Genomic DNA, 24,702 nt, shown 5'->3' with positions numbered 1-24,702 from the left:
GTCCAAATCAGTTTTTCAGACCATATCACAGAAACAAAATTCAAAACTAGCATGTATCTCTAAAGTTTCTATTAGAACAATACAATATAAAATGGGCTAGGTAAGGCAAAAATTTGTGTTACAGGCTCCTTCGTCCTCAACCACCAGATCCTATGCTCAACCTCCACGGGCGCAACCCCAATTTGCTGTGGACTTATTCTCTCCGGTTCTACTCGGAAAAGAGCTATCAGCGTTACCCAACACTCACCACGAGGAGGTTGCTTTTCAAAGTACCTTTGCGTTTCTCAAGTGACGTAGGCTTTTCAAAGCATCTTTAGCTGGCAAGAACTGAGTATATGATCGTCCTAAAGTGAAATATAAACCTTTGTCCTTGACCTGTGGGTGTCATTGATGTACGCCGGTTTTGGCAATATTCCAGCAATATCACGGAGGGGACACTATAAACAGGTTTCACACATTTTACTCATGTGGGGAATCGAACCTGGGTCTTCGTCGTGACGAGCAGACGCTTTAACTACAAGGCTACCCCGCCACCCCATGTACGTTAGAGGCAAGCTACCAGCGGCCATAATGCTCTTTCACGATTATCATGTGTTATATAAGCCTTCTGTAGTAAAATGAAAACGTCGATTCCTCAATGTTTGAAGGCTCCCGTCGGTCATGAAACTTTTAATTATGTGATTGATGGTTGATACTTTCATCGTGGAGTCTCATATAATTGGTTTCCGATTATAATGAATTTACTGTTTCCTGTGGGTTCATGAAACAATCGCATGTCGAAATGGTGATTGGATACCCTAATCATATTTGACTTGCAGGATATACTATATATTTTGCCGCCATATAACTAAAAATATATTTTGCTAAGTGCGGCGTTAAACAAGAAACCAACAATATATATGACTCACTTTCTAACACACGCTTGTTCCGCCTTGTGGTAGCTGAGACCAGGGGTACACTTGCATTGTTCCTTGAAGCATACGGCGCCACTGATGTAACATCAATTGCCATCTGCGCACCATTCATACATGCCACCAGGTTCTGGAAAAAGTAATGTGTTTACTTAAGAAAATTCCACGGTCTTTACGATCTAAGAACTTATTCAAACAGGTGCACACTACTTTAAATTACTTTTTTCGCAAATTATATTCTTAAATGGAGTTACATTGTAACGTCCCATAGGCAATCATTGAGCTATATCGTGACGAGAAAAACTATCATGTTATCATGAAGATAATACCACCATAGAGAACAATGCAAAATAGAACCCAGCTATAGATCACCATATAAGCAGGATTGGAGGGATTAGAACGTGATCTTGATATATATTGAAGACACAAGTTAACACGTGACGGTGTTGTTTTCAAGGAGGCATGTTACCCTCCACATCCACATAGAGGCTATTAAATAGATATGTTCGAGAGGCACCAAGGAATATAGATTGAGACCTTGCTGGTGGATTGTTTCTGGTAGTTTTAAAATTATTCCAGCAGGTCTTCATGGGGTTATATTCACGGAGATAAATAGAGTTGTTTTTATTTCTAAGTTTTCTTTAACCACTTCTATATTGCCATAATAAATACCAGACAGAGTTCCGATTTCAAAATAACAATCTACATTTGCCTCAGTTAAACATTTAGAGATAGATATAAATTATCAGAGAAAAGAAAACTCAGGTTTGACTGCCATTAGAAACTCATTCCGTTTGGTGTAAAGGACAAAATAGCTTTGTTCCATAGAATTTCCCATGCTATTTTTGTTTCAGAAATGAAAGGTAACCCTTCATATTAATCACTTGTATTCAGTAGCGTCCTTTCAAGAGGGCATAGCATTAATTACTAAATACAAATAGTTGAGGGGATTCTTCTTTAGGAAAAGGCATTTTATTTTGAATAATGTAAGTAAAACAAAGCCAGTTGTTCGACTTTGAAACGTTTTGTTTTAATTTATAATTTCAAATGTTCCCATTTTCGTCTATATTTAATCACTCGTGAAGATCAGGGTTAGAATTAGTCTTAAGCAACCGATGCTTACCGTAGAAGGCGACCAACGGGATCGGGTGGTCAGGCTCGCTGATGTTGTTGACACATGTCATCGTATCCCAACTGCGTAGATCGATGCTCATGCTGTTGATCACTGGATTGTCTGGTCCAGACTCGATTATTTACAGACCGCCGCCATATAGATGGAATATTGCTGAATGCGGCGTTAAACAACAAATCAACCAACCAATCTATATTCAATCAACCGCAGTGAAACATACTGGTATGGGATTTTCCCATCATAAGGGAACGTAAATAACTCAGAGTATCAGCCACAGACAGTTCTGTTGAGGCTGTTCTAGTGACTCAAATATATATGCTTAAAATGGAGCACTCACCTCGCATAGTTGATATTGATGTATGAAATTTCAGATATATTTCACAATTAGTATTTGTAATGATGGTTTGTGTACATGGAATTGTAATGCCAAGAGTAACCGCTGTAAAATGAAACATTGCCATTGGACGTCTTGAGGCTGGGGAGTCTCAGTCTGCCGTTGCACATCACCTCAATGTTCACCAGATTACCATCAATCGTTTATGGGACCGATAACAACGAACCAATTCAATGCAAGATCTGCCTCGAAGTGGATTACCACTGCAGAACGGGATAGGTACATCCGGTCACTTCATTTGCGGAATCTGCCACAGCCACAGCCACAGCAACTGCTGTAAAATGCAACTGCAACTGCAACTGCAAATGCTGTGGAGAAAGTCGGCACAAACTATTGGTAATTGTTTACGAGAAGCCGGACCCTATTTTGGCCGTGTGCTGCGGTGACTACATCGACGTCGACGGGTGCAGTGGTTCGATTCCAGAATATACAAAACTGGCGACGAGTATGGTTCAGTGACGAATCACAGAAGAGTATGCGTTTTATCGACGTCAAAATTGTCTGTTGGAAACCCACAGATATGAGGCATCGTCCTTGTTGACACTCCATGGTGGGTGGTGAGCTAGAAGGATGAATTATACCATGGCACCCCCACTAAAAAAACGCTCTCACGAGTCTGAAGATTCGTTTTCTTCTGAGGATGAGGCTCCTGCAGTTATCACAAACCCGGACAACTGGCCTCGTTTTCTTGTTATGTCAGCACCAGATGGTGGATCTCTTAAGCTAAATACTTTAGCAGTAGCGAAAGGAATCGAAGGTTTGGCAGGTGACGTCAAGGAAACTAAAAAACTAAGATCTGGTTTACTGCTCATCGAATGTCGAAAGCTCATACAATCTCAGATTCTGCTCTCATCGAGATCATTAGCAAATGTTCCTGTGGAGGTGTCCCCTCACAGGACATTGAATAGCAGTAAAGGCATCATTCGTGATAATGGACGATGCCTCTCAGACATGACCGAGATTGAAATCGTTACTGAATTACAATCGCAAGGCGTAACACACGTGAAACGCTTCACTGCAAGAAGGAATAATGAGACCATCAATACAAATACTTATTTGTTCACGTTTTGCCTTCCTGTACATCCAACATCACTGAAGGCCGGATACTGCCACCTGAAGGTCGATACATTTATCCCAAATCTCTTGAGGTGCTATACCTGCCAAAAGTATGGTCACGGGTCAAAATCTTGCCATAACCCGACTGTATGTTACAAATGTGCTGGAAAGTGTGAAGACAGTGATCTTTGTAACGATTCTCCTACCTGGGTCAATTGTTCTGGCAATCACCCATCTGCTTTCAAGGATTGTCCTACTTGGAAGCTTCAATCAAAATTTCTCAATTATAGCATCAGCGTAATATACCATTTTCAGAGGCAAAGAAAATTGTATTTTCACAAGAACAACCAGGTCCAACATATTCTAACGCAGTTTCTGCATCTATTCAGGCCTCAAAGCCAAAACATATTTCTTGTCATTCTGTAGGTTGTCAGACAGACTATACATGGGCAAGGACTTTGCACCTACCTTTCTATCTGCTGAAGTCCAGTCACGGCCTTCACAAGTGACCTGCAGTTCACAAACCACAGCCTAATCGAAAAGTATTTCTCAATCAAAGGCATCACCTGAGATAGATACATCTCAGAAACGGTCAACTATCCCAGAACCAACTGTCAAACCAATTGCAAAAAGCAATTCAAAACAAAACAGTGAAACGTCCAAAACGAATTATAGTGGAAGAACACCAAAAGGAGCGAATAACCATATCCAAATTTTGAATCCCTTGATGACATGGATGTGTCCGACCAAAGCCATGGCAGGACTCATAGCTTGTCGCCTTCAAGGAAGGTGAAGGGTAGATCTCCTGTTAACCTCCGAGTACAATGGAATTGTAAGAGGACTTCGGAATAATTTGAATGATTTACAGTTATTAATCCAAGATGTTCAACCGTCAGCACTCTCCATACAAGAAACTTATCTGAAACAGACAGATAATTTTGACCTACGTCAATTCAATGCTTATCACTCTTTTTCTCCACCGGGTGACAGATCTACTGGTGGATCGTCAATCCTGGTGAGGCAAAATGTTATCCATAGCCCCATTTACACTCACAACAAATCTCCAAGCCGTTGCTGTGGGACTTACGTTGCACGTTGCATTCATTCTGTGCTCTCTATACATTCCGCCATCGTCGTCTGTTCAACTAAGCAATCTGCAAGCTCTTTATGATCAACTACCTAAACCCTGTATAATCATGGGTTGATTTAAATGGCCACAACCCACTCTGGTGTGGCAATAATACAAATACCAAAGGTAAATTACTGGAGGATTTTATTTCAAACAACGATTTATGCATTTATATTGACGGTTCAAATACGTATTTACATCCTGGCACAGGAACATATTCAGCTCTTGATTTGTCTATTACTGACTCCAACCTATTGAGTGAATTTGAATGGTCAGTCCACGATGATCTCTGTGGTAGTGACCATTTCCCAACAATACTAAAACACGTGAATCCAACTGATGTTCCTCCATCATCAAGATGGAATTTTAAAAAGGCCAACTGGCCTTTATATGAAACTCTTTGTGCTGACAAACTAAAAACCGAACTTGTTTGAAAATGTTTTTCAGATGAACTAAATAACAGCTGACGAGTGTTTCCCAAAGTCCTCTGCAATTCCTCACGTACGAAAACCATGGTTTACCAATGATTGCAAACAGGCTAGGAAGGGAAGGAAGAAAGCCGAGCACTATTTCTGTCGCCATCCTATGGTCAACAATTTGGACAAATTTAAAATTTTAAACGCTAAAGCACGACGTACGTTCAAGCAAAGTAAACGCCAATCTTGGCGAAACTATGTATCAAAAATTAATTCGCGCACACCTATATCAAAGGTGTGGAATATGATTATAAAAAATCAAGGGTAAGGGTACTAAATCTAGTATTCACCATCTAAAAGATGGGAACCAATTATTGACCAATAAATCAGATATTGCAAATAAACTTGGTGAGACGTTGGCTAAACATTCTTCCTCATCTAATTATGTACCTGAATTCCAAAAATATGAAAAACAGAAAGAAACAAAAGCTATCAATTTCAATTCAGATAATGGGGGAAGATTACAACGAAACCTTTTCGATACATGAGCTTCATACTGCTCTTGATCAGGCTCACGATACTGCTTCAGGAGCTGATAACATACATTATCAACTCCTGAAGCACTTGCCTGAATCATGTTTAGAGACGCTCTTACACATTTTTGATGATATTTGGACGTCAGGGAAATTTCCTTCGTCATGGCGTGATGCTATTATTGTTCCCATACCTAAACCTGGACGTGATCCCTCTAATTATAGACCAATTTCACTTACTAGCTGCGTTTGCAAAACCATGGAACGCATGATCAACAATCGACTTGTTTGGTACTTGGAATCCAATAACTTAATAACAGATATACAATGTGGTTTCCGTAAAAACAGAAGTACTGTCGATCATTTAGTGCGTTTAGAATCTTTTGTTAAGAATGCCATAATTAATAAACAACATGCAGTGTCGATCTTTTTCGATTTAGAAAAAGCATAATACACGACATTGAAACAGGGGATTTTAAAAGATTTACACGACTTTGGATTACGAGGCCGTTTGCCTCAATTTATATTATATATGACAGGCAATTTCAAGTCCGAGTGGGTTCAACCGTGTCTGACCATTACAGTCAGTATTTTGTCTGTCACATTGTTTAGTATCAAGATCAACAGTTTATCTAATGTTTTAAATGATTCAATCGATGGATCACTTTTGTGGATGATTTTAATATTTCTTGTCGTGGTAAAAATATGCATACTATTGAACGGCAACTGCAGTTGTGTTTAAACAAAATAAATAAATGGTGTCTTGACAACGGCTTTAAATTTTCTAAATCCAAAACTAATTGTATACATTTCTGCCGTAAATACGAACCGCATAAAGACCCTGAACTATCTCTAAATGGCACACCCATCAAAGTTGTGAAGGAGGCCAAGTTCTTGGGTATTATTTTTCAGTCACACTTAACGTTTCTACCACATATTAAATCCCTTAAAATTAAATGCCTGAAAGCCCTTGACTTGTTGAAAGTCGTTTCCAATTCTAAGTGGCGAGGGGATCAAGCTACCCTCCTACATCTATATCGATCACTGGTACGTTCCAAACTTGATTATGGCTCCATTGTTTATGGTGGAGCCTGCAAAAGCAACCTAAAACTATTAGATTCTGTCCACCACCAAGGTCTAAGACTTTGTCTTGGGTCCTTTAGAACCTCTTCTGTTAACAGTCTCTACGTCGAGGCTGATGAGCCATCTCTTACACAACGCCGTATAAAATTATCCTTGCAGTATGTATCAGAACTATATTCTAATGAGTCAAATCCTGCATTTAACTGTGTTTTTAATCCTCTTTATGAGGATCTATACAATAAAACGTCTTCTCTTGTTCCGTCTCTCGGACTAAGAGTCAAACCTTGCCTTTCTGCTGCTGGCATTTAGCTAGAAAATATCTCTCCTTCCCATTTGCTTTCTTCTCCTCCTTGGCAATTGGTTAGGCCACACGTTGACCTAACATTAACCACATTTAAAAATTAAAAAACAAATGAATAACAGTATAAACAAAAATGAAGTCAATTAAGAAATAAATATGATACATACAAATCCTTATTTACAGATGGATCCAAGGATGGTGGCGCAGTACCCTGAGAGGGTACGTAAGTCCCAAAACACTCAAAGTAAATTTCAAACTTACCAGGAATTTAAGCGTAGTTTTTTTGTGATTTTAATTATGGCTAAATCTGACTACAATCGCTGGCTGCTTAAGGGATGATGTAAATCCAACTAGGGTCCATGTAGGTAGCAAATGTACTGTAAGTCCCCATGGTCCTTAGTATGGTGATCAACCTTCAGTTGCTGGTGATCTATAGCCCGTTCTTATATTGTACTGTTGTCTCGCGTGATATATGTTTATGATAGCGTACTAGTTTTAAATTAAAAGCTGTGATATTCTAGTTGTTTAACTGTCCTTCCATGACAGTTTTTTATGTTATACATTTATTGATTTGAATATTGATATAAACTGTTCTCGTCACGATATGGCTGCAATATTGCCGATATGACGTTAAGTTTTAATTCCCTCACTCGACGTCAAAATGAACGTTTTGCCCAGAATTTTGTCGCTCAGGTACTATTCAGTATCATGGTACTATTCAGTATCCTCAGTATGAGAACATTACAGTGCTTCCAAATTGCCCAAACCCAAACAGCATGGAGCATTTGTGGGATAACCTAAGCCGACGCGTGCGTGAACGTCAACCGCCGCCCCAGACATACGATTTACTGTGGCAGGTATTGCAAGAGGAATGAGCCAGCATTCAGTCCATGCTGAGACGGTGCAGAGCAGTTTTCGGGACCCACGGTGGCCACAACAGATGCGGAAGACAACGTCCAACTGAGAAAAGACGTCGTCACAAGCTGTACAAGTTAATATACATTAGATCTTTTATTATAAGGGTAATGCTATTTTTGAGGGCATTATCATTTGCAGAAGCCCTCGGTCTTTTTCAACTGCCCTCCTTCGTCGGGCAGTTAATAGAAGACCTCGGGCTTCTGCAAATGATAATGCCCTCAATAATAGCATTACCGTTATTATTGCTAAAATGCATGGAATTTGTGTTGAAAAGAAAAAGGAAACAATGAAGGAATTTGACTGTAAGATTACTCAAAACCAACTTCTGACGGGGTTGACTGCCCGAATGCAATTACGTCATCGAACAATTCAAGTGACGTCACAACAGAACGTGACGATATTCCACCTTGGCCTTTGACAAGACCATGACTTGGGGCATGTCAAAAGAAAGCCAGTATTACCGCTATTTAAAGCGGGAATTCGGGTTGCTTTGACTTGCTTTGAATATCTGATAATGACGTTTATGGAGTAGCATGTACAATTTGAATACTACCACACCTTCCCCCACCCCCCTCCTCCTAAAATTTATGTACAAAGTGAATGACCATCCTGCATGTCATGTACAAAATTAATGACAACCCCCACTTTATAATATATTCCTTTAGAGGAATTTTGCATGTCCCTAGTCCTTGATTATCGAAATTTGTCTTTTAAAATTGATTAAGCTTTTGAAAATTAATGATCCATGAATTTAAGTATAGATGAGGGTTGTTAAAACATCAGGCAATCCGCACTTACAGAGAATATGTTTAATATTAGTATGACCAGAAATTATTGAGAATTTTAGGAACATGTTTAATTGGATTTCTAGTATAAACAACCTTGACCAGCTATCAAGTGCTTGGTTTCATTCAAGAGAGACAACTCCGTTAATCTTTTTTCATTAGTTTGTGAAGAGTTATCCCCCTTTGTTTACTTGCTAGCAGACGACATTTTCAGTGATCCTTAGTATGGATGATTTAGAGAAGAGGAAGTTGATTTTAGAATATTATAACAAGGACATCAGATCAGCTAAAATGATTTCAAGTAGAACAGGCATCCCTTTGTCCACTGTTTATCGTGCTTTAAAAACTGTTGCAAATGGATATGGCTTTGAGCACCAGGGAGGCGCAGGTAGGCCCAGAAAATTGACTGTCGGTGACAGGAGGCGGCTTGGTATTCTTGTTTCTAAAAACAAACGAAGGAGTTTAGAAAACTTAAGGCTGGATATGATTGATAGAGGAACTGTGGTTGTCTGTAAGGAGACAATTAGAGCTGAGCTGCATGCAATGGGTTGGCAGAAAAGTCGAGGAATTCCATCACCGATCTAACTTCTTTGATCAGTAGTATGCCCCGCCGCATTGAAGCCTGCCCATGGTGACTTGAAAAAAATACTAACTGTTCACCTGTCTTTGAATCTGGAGTTATGTTCTGCTAATATTCACATTTAATACGTGAGTAATGAGTGAATTTGTTTTAAAACATTACAATCTTAAATTCTCAATAATTTCTGGTTGTACTAGATAGGTTTAATAGTACCAGTAAGCCATGCTTCAGGCAAAATTCCAGTCTGAAGTACAGTGTTAAAATATTTAACAAAAACAGGTAGCAATTTGGTAAACCTGAATTAATGGAGAACGGGGAGAAGGACACCCCTACTACTTGGGAACTTAGCCTGCTCCAGTGAGACGCCACGGTTCTGTGGTTACTTTTTACTGCATAAGTAGTAACAGAGCTTTTTTCTTTCGCAATTTTTCACTTTGTATTTTCCGCCTTTCGGGTTATGTTCTTTATTAAAGCCAGTAATGAATATTTTCCTTTCACAAAAATCCGAGACCCCTCATCTCCCTGTTTTCAAATGGTTGTTGCTAAATGTACCTGAGCTGCATTTCAAGAAGGTACAGAACAGAATGGTTGCCCAGATAATCATAGTTTGCTCATGAAAAGACATTTTAGCTGAATATATGAGGTACAGGCATGGGGGCTTATGGATGTTGTTGGAAATTATACAATAATTTTGTCACTGCTTTAAAACATGCTATTTCTTGATATAGTCATGATGCTTATATGCTCATAATATAGTCACAATTGTCCAATCGACTCTGCTTTTGATAGCGATTTCTTATGAATGTGGAAATTGTTTTGTCGCTCTTATTTTCTGTGTAATTAGGAGCAGAACGTTTTTTTCCTAATTTCTCTCTTTTGGATTTTTGGCTTTTCAAGTATTGTTCTTTAAAGCTTAAACCCATATTATCAGTAAAATAGCTTTTCTTTCACAAAAATCCGAGACACCCCATGCCCCTGTTTTTCGCCCCTGAAGAGGATCGAATGGTTGTTACTTAATGTACCAGTTGCTTTACCTGAGCTACATTTGAAGAAGTTATGAAACAGCGTGATTGCCTAGATAATCATTGACAGATTGCAGATAGCTCCAAAGATCGCGTGCAGCATTGCTGGTGAACAAAGACACAAATGACCCTTACTGAAAGTTTAAACTAATCCTGACATTTAATAATAGAATGATATCAAAGAACCCTACTCTTCATCAACGATATCAGCAGTGTACAAGAACAGTTACGACACTCTACTCACATATTGCTCAAGTGTAGGTCGAACAATGGCACCTTCCTCTGGCTTCTTTGATTCCACGTTTAATAGTCGACAGGTTAAAGAGTCAGTGTTGTATTCAATAGCAACACACGGTCCATGCTGAGTACATTTGATTTGGCATAACATGATGCCAGTGTTATGAAAAGAAACTAAACCACCTGTTTCCTTTGACAGTATTTCGCAATTTGAATTTTGTAATGCAATAAGCGCTGTCAAAACAATTAGAACTTTCCGAAAACTCCCTTGAATAACCATACTGATAGCTGGGTAATAACCAGCTGGCGACTGCTTGTGTTGATGGTCACTGTAACCAAGGTAACTTACTTCTGGGTCTCAGCGACTTGAGTATTGAGATATCACTTGACTTTACATATGCTGATAAAATATATATTAGCATGTGAGCTACTCGCTGTTAACGTGAAATGTTTGAAAACAATGTTGAATCTACACCGAAACGTTGCTCTGTGCAACAAACAAGATGTTGTTATCCATAAAGTCGTTTGCTTTCTTACTGACTCATCAACTTCTAAAATGTCCATCAAACAATTAATCAATCCTTCTTTTTAAAATGAACTTGTGTACGAGGTCAGCATCATGTGCAAACAGTATATTATCCGACTCAAGAAAGAGAATGAGTTGCTACAAAGGCGTGTGTGTAAGTGAGTAAGCATATGGAAGCACATCGGCAATATTTCAGCCAATTTGCCACTACAAATTGTACAGTATCCTAAAGCCTGTGCCAGAAGGAAGAAGGAAACTAGCTAGCTATCATTATAACTACTGATAGAAAAATAAAATATCTGAATGTCAGACCACAACACAAAAATGAAAATAGGCCTGTAGATTTCCAGTACGGAGGGTAGGGTCAACATACCTGGGTGATAGAAAGATGAATACTGTTAAGAAAAGATGCTTGGCCGTGATTCGGTCATCACAAGGCATACAAAATTAAGTATCCTTACCGTTTAAGTAAGGATTCATGTTTGAATCTTATATGACCAATACGGCATCGTCGTGGATTGACCTTATTAAATCTGGTTAAACCATAGTTTTATTTCATGTAATTATACCTACTTGGATGCCGAACGTCTTTGGCATAAAATGCCGGATGCAACATCTATAACAGACTTAATTTCAAAATAGGGTTTTAGAAGTGGTGTCACAGGCTTGTTGAGTGCTTCCAAAGTGGCCTGATAATGAAACATTTGTTTACCCCTGTGAGCTAGCATGTCATTATAAACTCCTTCAAAGAATTAAAAGAATCATAAATCCTTCACAAATTGTAAATATGTATGTGTGTAACCAATAGCTTGTTTTTATACTTGAGCTTAGGGCGGTTAGGAAACATTCGGTGTGTAACTTCTAACAACCTTATCTTCAAAACAAGGCATCATCCGAGTATTACAATATTTGTGTGGCGCAGCACACATCGTTACAGCGCTAGTAAACACTGCCGTTCGAAACCATATGACATACGAGATGAGATACGTACATGCCGTCTTGGTCTATCAGATTTTTGTTTCACACATATGTAGTATCTATAAACAACCACCACCAGCTTCGTTCCATGGGGACTCTGGGTTAACCTAGGATCAGAATCACTCACGAACTTGTGTTCCTGAACGTCGAGTATACTAAATCGACCGGTCTGGCTGAGTAACTTGTTTGATTGTCAACCACCAGGAGCTGGCCTTAACTACAACATAGTTTTCAGAGATGACCAATTCATGAAGTGTATTCAGATAAAAAACATTTTCAAGATACCCATATGTAAGATCAGTTCGGAGAAGTAACTGAAGTGTCAATGAATAGTCAGCGATCATCCATCATATCTATTTCGTAGGTGAATCATGAATCCGATGTCCAATCTACATACTAGCTGCTATATGCTGCTGTTTATTTTGTTCAAGGCATATTATGGTAACTCTTAAATTTTCAAATTCTCTACCAGAAATACATCAGTATTTTGAATGTTATATAACCTCGTGTTCGTCAGCGGGAACCCGTTTCCAACGGCAACAGAGTCAAAGAACATGGGGATTTGCATAAAAACCAAATGTTATTACCATCATTAGAAAAGGAACAACAATATTATTACGTGCATGATGAACAAATGTTTTCTAAAAACCATAGGTAAAGCCATAATTTCCTGATCGATAGAAGATTATTGAAGAGCGTTGGTCTGGAAATTTCAATATTTTCTCATACAAAGCCATATTATAAATATTGATGAATTGAAGAGATAATGATCAAAAGCATAACATTATTTTCAATAATAGGGTAGAAACATTTTCCCAAAAAAAATGAATGCGTGATATGCAATATTTAAGAGCTTCTTTGTAATCGGAAACATGGTATGATCAAGAATCTTTAACAACCTGATTGTAACGTTTTATGTTCTGTCCGTGCTACTTGCAAATTCAGTATCTATTCTTCAGCGACAAAGCCAAGCATGCTTTCATGAATCTTGACCACAGGACGCCAACCAGAATCACAAGTGGCTTTCCCAGTGCGTGCTGTCTGTCCTTAACCCTTGGCTACTTCACATGATGCAAATATTGCCAAACAATCTTTGAACTTATATTCAAGCACGGCATTGTGTGATACTCGATTCTGATTGGCTGAAAGCTCATCAAAACCGTACTTAAATGGCAGTTTAAGACCGCTAATTAAAGTGACCGGTTTAACCGCGTATGAATTACATTGAACTCGTTGACCCTATTGTTTGTAAACAAACATGTCGGACAACGGCGATTTTTAGCTCGGCAGCATTTTTGATGAAGAATTTCTTGACCCTAATCCCAGTGAAGAAACTACGAAGCTGGAAAATCCGTCAGCAGCCCAAAAGCGGCAGTATATTCAAACCGGGTCCAGATCTACCCGTGTTGACGTCGACAACACACGTCGGCCCACACGTCCTAACCTGACCGCTTCCGTCCTGGCCGTAATGCCCAGTCCTTCCACTTCCACTGTCCATGTATCCCACATAAAACTTGGCATGTCAGGTCTTTTCCAAATTGGGAATAGTTGACTGGTTATCAACAATTATTTCCGTGAATAAAGTTAGCGGCGACTAAACTTAGCGAGTTCTCGGCTTGAGTTAGGGCGAGTCGATTGTCATACAGTAGGGGAGATCAATAATTCGCATGAGAACAATCAAAAAATTGTACTTGCTCACAGTATTATTTTTATTATGTATGCTACTTGTTACAAATACAAGCATACTGGTTCCTGAAATAAAGCATTTATGTTGTTGAAATTGTCTTATTTCGCGCATTAGACAACCTGTCCCTCAACGGGACGATTCCAAGCGATTTCCAGGAAAAAGGCCCCTTCGCGCCTTGTGTACTTGCGAACCAAAAAGTTCGGTTTTAAAACGCTTATCAGTCGTGCTAGAATGAAGATAAAGCTTCTCTGTTTTCAATTTTGCGGTCCTTTATCTTTGATTTAAGACCGCTACATGTTTACTGTTAAACCTCACGCTAACGCGTTCGGTTTTCAAATTACATTTAGCGGTCTTAAATCAACGATTAAGGACTGCAAAATTGAAAACAGAGTAGCTTTATCTTCTAATCATCATACACTTGAACTGCTGTTCTTCATTGTTGGTGTGTAAATGCCCTTGTTACATAAGTCATATCGGTTCATTTGCTTATAGATATTCTTCTACCACAAGACTACACTTAATATATGGTTAGAAATTGCACCACTAAATACAACTTTTACCGTTTCGATATAGATATTTTTAACGTTATTTTTGACTCATGGTCCTGATTCTCAGGCGATATGTAACTATATCTAAGGCCACACGTTTAGCAACAAATGGCAAATGGATAAAGGGATAAAGATCTCCCTTGATTGTGTCAATGAGTTCTGCTATAAGAGTATAACTGAGGCAAATTTTTTGGCAGCTTTCCAGCATTTTTGGGAATCTAAATATTCCTCAGTGGAGTTACTTTCGGCTTTAAGTAATTGATCACATCCAATAAAATTTGTGATATGGAATGTTCTGACTTCTTTCTTGGAAATAAAGCCACGTTGATGACAGAATCCAATAACATCATCTTTCAGCTCATCAGTTTCGGGATTGATGTTTAAGGGTGGACTAAATAAAATTAGTCCTTGTCTGAGTGAGATTCTATAATGGTAAACTGCGAGTATCAAAATATGCCTGTATCAGTTATTAACGATACACAAAGTTGAGGTTGTATGACATGCATTCAACCAACTGAAGGTTGAACATAAATCCGTGCATACGCCTCCTTAGAATAGCATAGATTATTGGTGACCTATTTAAAGTTTAAATCCTATGGGTTTGTCATACATGGTGTCTTCTCAGATACGACCATTCTGAATCATAGTGTATATAAAATCCAAAGCCAGGCGATTAAAGAGGCTTATTCGTTCAGATAACTCTCCTGTTTGGAAAGTAAAAATGTATGCAGCAAAATTAAAGAATTCGAGCAGCTGTAAATGTTAACATAAGCAAGTATGTGAAGGTGATGACGCTGTTCAATTTATTAGGTACATAATCGTGAGAAGTTTCAAGAACAACTTAAAATATATATAAGATAAAGAATATCTTTATCATGCGAGCGAGCGAGTTTAGTTTTACGCCGCACTCAGCAATATTCCAGCTATATGGCGGCAGTCTGTAAATAATCGAGTCTGGACCAGACAACCCAGTGATCAACAACAGGAGAAGCGATCTGCGCAATTGGGAACCGATGACCTGTGTCAACCAAGCCAGAGGGCCTGACCACCCGATCCCGTTAGTCGCCTGTTACGACAAGCATGGGTTACTGAAGGTTCATTCTAACCCGGACCTTCACGGGTGGAAACGCTAAGAGTAATACGATGACGTCCATATTAATGATATACGTATTTCATCTTAAAGGTGTCATTAATTCTCTGCCTTTGTTTCTTGCAAAAGCAAATGATACACCAATGATATCACCATTTAAAGTAAAACAAAGTAAAATAACTGAAACTAAATCTCTATTAATATTGATTTTTAAAATCAAAAACATAAAATCGATGTTTTCATCTTTTCTTTTCCTACCATCTGTCACGGCTGCTCCTGATAAATGGGAGGCAAATAATGGCAGTCCCCATATTGGTTGAAATCGTACTGCAATTATAAGGTGCTCTATCATGTATGTCATGTATGTCTTCTGTTTATTTCCTACTTTTTAGATGGATGGCATTTCAAAACCTTGTACTTGTATTTTTCTTTAAAGAGAGTCGTTTGTTATGTGTGATACAGACAGAGTGTTTTGAGACAGTTAATTTAATCGGAATGTACCGAAAGAAGTTAAGGTCTAAGCATCTGAGCTGATCGTTTAAACAATACAATTTCTTTGGGTAGCACTAGTAAAGCGTTATATTTCCAGCACCGTTTAATCTACGAGTCTCCGTTCCCCTTGGGTCATAAGCTGTTGGTAATAACCCCTCACAACGCCACCTTTCCATTTCATGTCTTAATGACACACGTTTTAATGTGTGTAATATTCGTTAATGGTGGTGAAGGAATAAATGTTTCCTTATATGCAATGATATTTTCACTGCTTGTGCAATAACAAAGAAAGGAGACCTTTCAATTGCAGGTTCCAAACGTATATATATGGACACGGATCTGACTGTTTTTACAGTAACTCTACATCTGGTATTAGGGACTGATCACTAGATTTTTTGTTGTATACACACGGAAAACTTACTACGGTTACTATCCCCCTATAGCCATTTATGTTCATATTATGTTTGTTTGTGTGATTATTTTTACCCCTTTGGACGCACCATACATTAAAAATATGCATGCCGGGCTACGATCAAAGACGAGCATCACGTGTAAAATGTGTACCCGTCATTAAGCAAATATCAAGTTTCAGCAAACTGTTCTTACAGCTCGATAGCCTGGAAAATCAATTGATTTCATTGTTGTTATGAGTCCTCATCAACATACAACTGCTTCAGGATGTCACTGAGGACTATTGATTGACATCCATCGAATATCAGCCGATCTGCCAGAAAAGATGTTAAGGCTAATGATGTTTAGGACCGTCATCGTTCATTTTGACCACGGGCGACTACGGCCAAGACCTTATCCGTTCATATCAAGTGGCGTGTTAAAAACTGAATGACTTCCACATCGTTTGTCCAACAGAACTGCCTAAAACCGGCCGGGTACAGAGCCAGGTAACCTATCAGATGTTCAGTGCTATCCCCAGATAAAACAACAGCATGACAAGCTTGGTGTGACATACTTTGGAGCAATTACCGTTTGGCGGGGTTGATGGTTTTGTACCTCTTACATGACTGCAAAGTTGATCCTATGAAGATCAGAAAGATCGGAATGAACGGTACATCACTAACATCCCAGATAGTGTTGTTGTACCACATTTCGATGACCATCCTCTGAACGCAAAGCCAGTATTCATGGGCGACAATGCAAAGTGCCTATCCCGTTGGTGATTCGTAACGTCAAGAGGCGGAAGCACCTATACCTCGGCCAACCAGATTCCAGATCACAATCCCATCGAGCATGTTTGGTACATTATTGTCGCAGATCCCTCAGTACAGACTCTTGATGAACCGTAACAAGCGCTCCATCAAGAATGAAACGGAATACCTCAAAGTCAAATTGAACGTATGATACTGTCAATAAGGAGGTCAACGATGCTATAGCAGTTGGCAGCGGTTACAGCCGAAACTGACACTGAGCTCGGTTATTGATGCTTATGTGATTTCATGAGGATTGTATGCCAGAATCTTGAAGATGACCGTTGTTATAGTATGGTGATACACGAGTGGAGGACATTTCTAAATGGGAGGCATCAGTAACAAAACATATGTCCGGGGCAATTCCCTATTTTAAGAGTTGACTTTCCTTTGCATATGACGCATGCCTTTTCGCGAACACTTGATACCATCAATATTTGATAGTGATTCATAAAGTTTAATACATTTATATATCATGCTGATCGTCACAATCTAAGAGTGGCGATTTCGTATGATAGTGAAAGCTGTGATCATGAGAAGGACGGGATCGCCTAATTGAGATTTTTAATAACAATAGAAAGGGGTTGGGTGCCTTTATTTACAGCAGTCTTTATAGACTACTTTCTCATGGCATAAATAAAGTGTAAGTTGAACTGTGCTTTAAGAGGTACAGATTATACACCTGGTGGATTTGGACCAAAATCAGGACTGTTAAATAGATGTTGCTGAAAACTATTTAACTACTATCAATAAAGTAAGTTCATGTGTTCATGCACGCAAGATGACAAAGCATGAACAAGACGCGGAGGATGCAGCTGGCAAGCAGTATTTGTTATTGATGCAATTCATAGAAAACAAAAGTAAGCTTAAATATTATATTTGACATCCTCAAGTCTTTGTTCATTAAGATAACTCTTTTCTTTTGGCTCAAAAGACATTTCTGATGGTTACAGAATTCGGAACACGATAGTCTTTGCTTATATGCGTTAGCCCTGTACGGTATATATATTTATGAATAAGTTTATGTGTAAAGGGACTTCTTTTGCATACCAGCCACTGACATTATCTGCAAGAAGAGGAAACAAAGTCGAGTACACAGATGTGAAATTCAATGGTGACATCTATAGTGTGGTTTCGTCCAATGTCATTATGCTCATTATTAAACTCTTGGGATAGGTTCATGAGGACCTTTGAAGAAATCATACCGTCTATCTGTCGATCTTGTAAGAAAATTGTACGAATTGACATGTCTTAATGAAATATACTACCGCAAAAACGTAACTGTGCATAACATAAAAGTTATTTGAAAAGTTATAAAAACAACCCTAAATAAAGATGCATCAAAGCACTTTACATGAAATGTGATGTCACGTATCGCGCGTGGCACGTGGCACGTGCACTTTGTGCACAATGTACTTCTGACATCTGAAGTTCACACACCTGATATTAAAAATTGAAGAGCGTTTGATTATTCCCAATGCTCTGAATGTTGTGGAAAACATGTTAATTTCAACCTAAACTGCGCGTACGTCATGTCGCGGCTTACACAAAATCAACGTCTCCGCGACGTGGATTCTGGAGACTGGAATGGTCCAAACTGAAGTGAACAGACATTTTGGTGTGCATCGGAACACGATCTCTATGGGGACGTTTTCAACTTAATGGGAACACGAGAGATTTGCCTTGGTCCGGCCGTCCACGCGTGACGTCACGTCAGCAAGGACAACCACATTCCGCTGACCCATCTACGGAATCGATTCCGGACTGCCAGTTTGACTGCTCGGACCATTCCTGGCTTACGTCCAATCAGTTCCAGGACTGTACAGAACCGACTGAGGGAGCACAGCATCCGGCCTCGACGGCCTGTAATACGTCCAGTTTTACTCAAACGTCACCGACAGGCACGTCGCTTAGTGTCGCTAGCATCAACGCTAATGGTGGACACACACGATACTGAATGTGTTAACTGACGTTTGACGTTTGACGTTGAGTCAAATCATACAGATTTGGATATTATCCTGTCCACAGTTAAACAGTGACTGAGGAAAACACTGAAAATCAGGTTATTATCGTTTTGCATTAAAAATGGCATAGCATCAAACAATACACCCGTAAAGGTCCGGGTTAGAATATTGATCTTCAGTAACCCATGCTTGTCGTAAGAGGCTACTAGCGGGATCGGGTGGTCCGGCTCACTGACTTGGTTGACACATGTCATCGGTTCCCATTTGCGCAGATCGATGCTCATGTTGTTGATCACTGGATTGTCTGGTCCAGACACGATTATTTACAAACCGCCTTCATGCAGCTAAAATATTGCTGAGTGCGGCGTCAAACTAAACTCACTCACTCAAATAATGCACAGTAGTATATTTGAAATATGGTCGTAAGACATTCAGGCAACAGGTTGGCACCCTTATGGGCTCATAGGCAAAAGTATGGATACACCTAGTCTACAAAACATACATTTTGAAAATGTATTTATCTTTTTTACATCCAGATTTGAATTCCCCATGTATCAGTCAGGTGGTCAGAGGAGGTGCGTTTTCAAAGAAACAAGACTGTGAGTGGGGGAAATGTTTCATTCAGTTTTTCATATTTCATAAAGGTTGTGAAAATGACCCCCTCCCTTCTCCCCTGACTCCCTGCTGTGCAAGGTTAGGGTTGTGTACTCTTACTTGATGCTGACATCACCATGCTGAAGATTTTATTTAGAGAATATAAGTAACATTTGAAATTTCATATATGCTAATCAAATTAATTTCTTTAGTCATTTAAATATGCCTTGAAAGGGTTGTTGAACATTTACTATAATTCACATGTTTATTCTAGTAGTGTGACTATGAATCTTAACTCACTCACTTATTCTAGTAGTAAATTCCAAGGTTAACCTTTGACATCGTCAGGCTCTTGCCAAGCACCCATAGTCTTTACAGTCCTGTCACGAATGGCCAGATAACATCTACACTGCTGAGGAGTAGCCAATGGGAGACTTACTGGAAGCCCATGTTTATTTTAAAGTTTTCACTCCAGCCTTTAAGTTTCAGGTGCATCGATGATCTGATGTCGTGCAATAAAGATCAAAAAGCCAATTCCCTTCCAATGATGGTTTAAACATATTTTTATTCCTAGAGAATCTGGTTTGGTAAACAAGCAGAACTCTGCTTATATCAATACCTCACCAGTACATATATCATTTAAACAAATACACAAGAACTGGATACAAAAACCGACAAATTAAATCATATATGTGCGTTGTAGGTGCTTATAAACATTGAGTTTGCAGCTACACTTCATTAATTGATTGCATATAATTGTTAGTATAATTTGTCAAATCGTTTAGACTTATAGATGTATTGATGCAGGGACTCTATTATGTTCTTATTGACGTTGTTGTTTGCCGGAGGTATTCCGTATAACACAGTTTGGAGATTGTGTCCATTTACATAGAAGTAGGTATTATTTCTAATAGCAGTGTATAACTTACATGTAAAAAGATAATGAACAGTATCTTCATTGTGGTATCCACAAGCGCATCCAGGGTTGTTAGAAATGTGTCTATTTACTTTATCCGCATTCAAATCACTACAGCCGAGCTTAAGTCGACAGTGTACGATCTGACAGAATCGACTGCCATAATTTAGATCTAGATAATTATTTGATTTATCATTTTTAAGCAGAGATTTGAATTCACCGATTGAGTTAGCGAATACTAAATTATCAGGTAATGAATTCCAAATTTTAATTGTGTCAGGTAGGAACGACTTTTCATATATTTTAGTCCTACAATTTATTGTTTGTAACTTAAATTTATTACGGAGATTATATTGACTGTTTTCGGAGACAAAGTTAGGGACAAGGTCACAGAGGTAGTCAGGTGCAAGATCGTTATTCATCTTGTAAAAATGTATTAGTTTAATGTCGCGCCTCCTTTCTTTAAATGGTTTAGACTTTGTTTCGATATATAACCTATGATGACTAGTGCCACGAACTGCGCCGCATGTTGTACGAAGTGCATCTAGATGTAACCGTTCAAGAATAAGACACTGATTCGAATGATCTACATACCTGGACTCAAAATACAGAACATGTATGACATGTGTCGATCAATACCCCATCAATTCAAGTCTTTAATATCTATGTTTCACACAATGAGGTAAAATCAAGCATTCCATTTCTAAGATGATTTCAGAGACCCATATGCCCAAATATGTTCTAGATTCTAACAACATTCAAAGCTTCCGCAAAGGTTTCGACAAAAAGGGTTGTGCTACATGATGATTCATCAATAACAAGAATGATGCCCGAAGCAATTCCCTTATATTTTCAGAATCGCTTATGTGTATATTTCAGACCAGTTGGTCCCTAGTATGTATGGTGGCTGATTAGGGCCATCGCTTTCTCGCCTTAAAATTAAGGGGCGAGAAAGCGAGAAAGCGATATCACGAGACGAGAAAGCGATATCACGAGTCGAGAAAGCGATAACACGAGACGAGAAAGCGATAACGCGAGACGAGAAAGCGATAACACGAGACGAAAAAGCGATAGCACGAGACGAGAAAGCGATACTATTACGCGATAAAAGAAAGCGATAGAGCGATAGAGCGATAAAGCGAGAAAGCGAGAAAGCGAGAAAGCGAGAAAGCGAGAAAGCGATAGAGCGAGAAAGCGATAGAGCGATAGAGCGAAAAAGCGATAGAGCGAGAAAGCGATATACCAAGGCGAGAAAGCGATAGAGCGAGAAAGCGATAGAGCGAAAAAGCGATAGAGCGAAAAAGCGATTTACCAAGGCGAGAAAGCGATAGAGCGATAGAGCGAGAAAGCGATAGAGCGAGAAAGCGAAAAAGCGATAGAGCGAGAAAGCGATAGAGCGATAGAGCGAGAAAGCGATAGAGCGAGAAAGCGATAGAGCGAGAAAGCGATAGAGCGAGAAAGCGATAGAGCGAGAAAGCGATATTTCACATAATTCTGCCCTATCTGCACATGACGTCTAACCTGCGTATGATTTAATCCAACAGGAGGCTTTATTTTCATTTGGTTTAGTCGTATAGAAACAAAATGAACATGCTTTCAAATTCTGTGGCACTTTTCTAATTAATCCTTTAACTTGTCCAAACAATAATCTAACAATAACTCCAGAAACCGAGTGTGTTTTCGTTGAAATAAATGAGTGCTCTTAAAAAGTCTGTAAAAAGGATACCAATCATTTCATTTATTGTTACATCACTAATTAGACCTGGATTAATTCCTGGCTTACAATTCTTTATTGTCATTTCCCTTGTTAAATGCCACCATTGTTATCTCATTATTCATGCCGGGATTAACAATCCCTGGCTTCCATTTGTCCATCCACCCTACCAATTTAGCGCTAATTAAGTACTGGCTTCCCTTGTTATCTTATCACTGTTGTTTCAAATGTACGTCTTTAGCTTTTGTTTCCTAGTTTCTAGTCTCTTCATTCACCTGATGAAGGATAAGAATATACTCCGTAACATCGTGTTCCAGTGCGGTATTAAACAACAAACCAACCAAATGAACTCCCCGTCGGGCTTTAATGTATCAGTGATGGAATTTTTATACACCCTGTGCCTTTCATCTGGTCTTTTTATGTGTGCCTATTTCACACATACATATTTCTACTTTTATGTGAAAAAGGTATTGTTCTAAATGTATGTGCCATCGTCTTCCATACTTCTACAAGAATGGCTTGTCTACATACTTATATGTCTGTCTGTCCCCATATCCCAGCTATCTACTTGAGACAGTGCCACAAGTGCCATCGACCGACGTGATAGGTGTTTAACAAAAACGTAATATAATTATTACTTGGGGAATAAAGCACTATATCATAAAACACCTGTATATTGAAAATAATTTACTTTAGATGGGGAGTTGAGAAGTTGGACGTAAGAGGGTTGGGAAAGCGATTGCGTATAAGTTCAACTAAGTAAGTAGTGTAAAGTATATTGTGACTTATTGTGCAGAACAGTTCAACTGTTGCTGATAAGCTAATAAGGAGTCTACTAAATAGATGAAAAGGGGTTAAATGTTAAAAAGTAGGGCTGGGGAGGCAGGGTACGGCGTTTATGTTTTGGTTGTAAAACGTGCGGTGTGTGGCCTTGACATTGTGAGTTAGTCTGGATAATGGAGTTTACACTGTAATGTGTGGCTGGATAGGGATGTTTTAAAGGGTTTATTCTGAATTTAAGGGTGCCTTTTTTTGTTTGGTGTTTTGATATTTTGTTTTCAGACCCAGTCTGGTAGTTATTGAGTAATTTGGTTTCTTCTAGTAACTACTATCTAGTAGGTACTAGTCTTTGCACCTATGGCTTTTTTTATATGTTGTAAGGAGTTTAGTTGGGGATAGAGAAGGACGGGAGCGACTCACTCCAGTGTGTACATGATACATGTTTTATAGATGTGTAGGAGGGTTTATTTGGCTGCAGTGACCTTAATGCTCACAATATGAAACATACATTTTAGAAAGTCCGATATGCTCATGTGGACTAGTAAAAATGAGGATAGTTTTCACTTTTTCTTTACTTGTCCAATATATACTGTAACTCGAAATAACATGTACTGTTACCAAAAAGGATATACATTAGACTCAGTACTATTCGGAAATGCCCATGCAACTGCACCTGTAAATATGCAGATTCTTGAATCTGTTCATTTAAATATCGTAAAATCAGGCAGATTTGACGCCCTTTTCTCATTTGTCTGCATCCCAGTGAATGTCACCTATTGCTCTCATTCGATCTGAATCGTTTTGACATGAGTTGACCAAGTTATAAACAAGATGATACAGGTAGATAGTTCCATATATTGAACGAGTTTCAAGTCCTCCTCTGGAAACGAAAATGTTACGAAAGGTTAATTGGATACACCCGTCACCAATCACTTTTTCAAAACCTATGCGACCACGTCCAGCTGTAGCCTTTACTTTACTTTATTCTCAATAGACCACCAATGGTGGTATAAGAGTACGGTGTCTTCTCATGAAGTCACCAGTAGGGTGAACACTATTCGCACGAAGTCACTGGCGATTTTGCTTTGAAGTTTCTAATCCAATCAGGATTAACGGATTAGGGATTAACGGATTAGTCAGTTGGTCACTCGAGCGAGAGACGCTAATGAGCTGAACTGGTGTTCACTTCAAGTCACTGTAAATTAATTGACATTTATTAGTGAACAAGGCCCACCCCAACATTTATGAACTGATCCAGTTCTTAAAGATGGAGCAGACAACAACGGAGACAAGGTACCTGCAGTACGATGTTGGCCAACGGAGGCCTCCCAAGAGGAGAAAGTACAGAGATTTGGACACAAGACTGGACCAGCTGAAAACGAGACTCCAGGTCAACAACTTCGCCGTTTTGGAGTATGCCGATGCAGCAGCACACCTGCATAGTTTGTAAATTAGTGCTGTTGGTGATGTATGTAACATCGATGTACAAGTGCAAATAAAACAGTTTTGCCATTTCCCTAGTTCCAATTAGTAAATTTAGTCTGACTATTATGTCCCGTAATTGCAATAATTGGCTATTTAGCGACATTCGCACGAAGTCACCCAGTAGGGATTAGCGTTTTTCCAAGCTGGTGACTTCGTGAGAATAAACCAAGAGTACATATCACACACATCAATTATTACATACAGTCAAAATGGCGGCGGAAGGTAACAA

General features: G+C 39.0%; 1 long non-coding RNA gene across 1 annotated transcript; it reads right to left on the bottom strand.

The window, feature by feature from the left end:
• Positions 1–1,260: 1,260 nt before the first annotated feature.
• Positions 1,261–24,208, bottom strand: LOC124263816. The gene is made up of 3 exons (XR_006894945.1): positions 24,008–24,208; positions 18,881–18,883; positions 1,261–1,272 (listed from the first exon to the last, which is right to left on the bottom strand). It is a non-coding gene; the product is annotated as an uncharacterized LOC124263816 (long non-coding RNA).
• Positions 24,209–24,702: the final 494 nt, after the last annotated feature.

This window comes from Haliotis rubra, unplaced genomic scaffold (genome assembly GCF_003918875.1).
Source record: "Haliotis rubra isolate DU_JTF1 unplaced genomic scaffold, ASM391887v1 Scf9, whole genome shotgun sequence".
Lineage (NCBI taxonomy): Eukaryota > Metazoa > Mollusca > Gastropoda > Lepetellida > Haliotidae > Haliotis > Haliotis rubra.
Note: the sequence above shows the minus strand (reverse complement) of the source record. Positions and strands in the feature narration are given on the sequence as shown.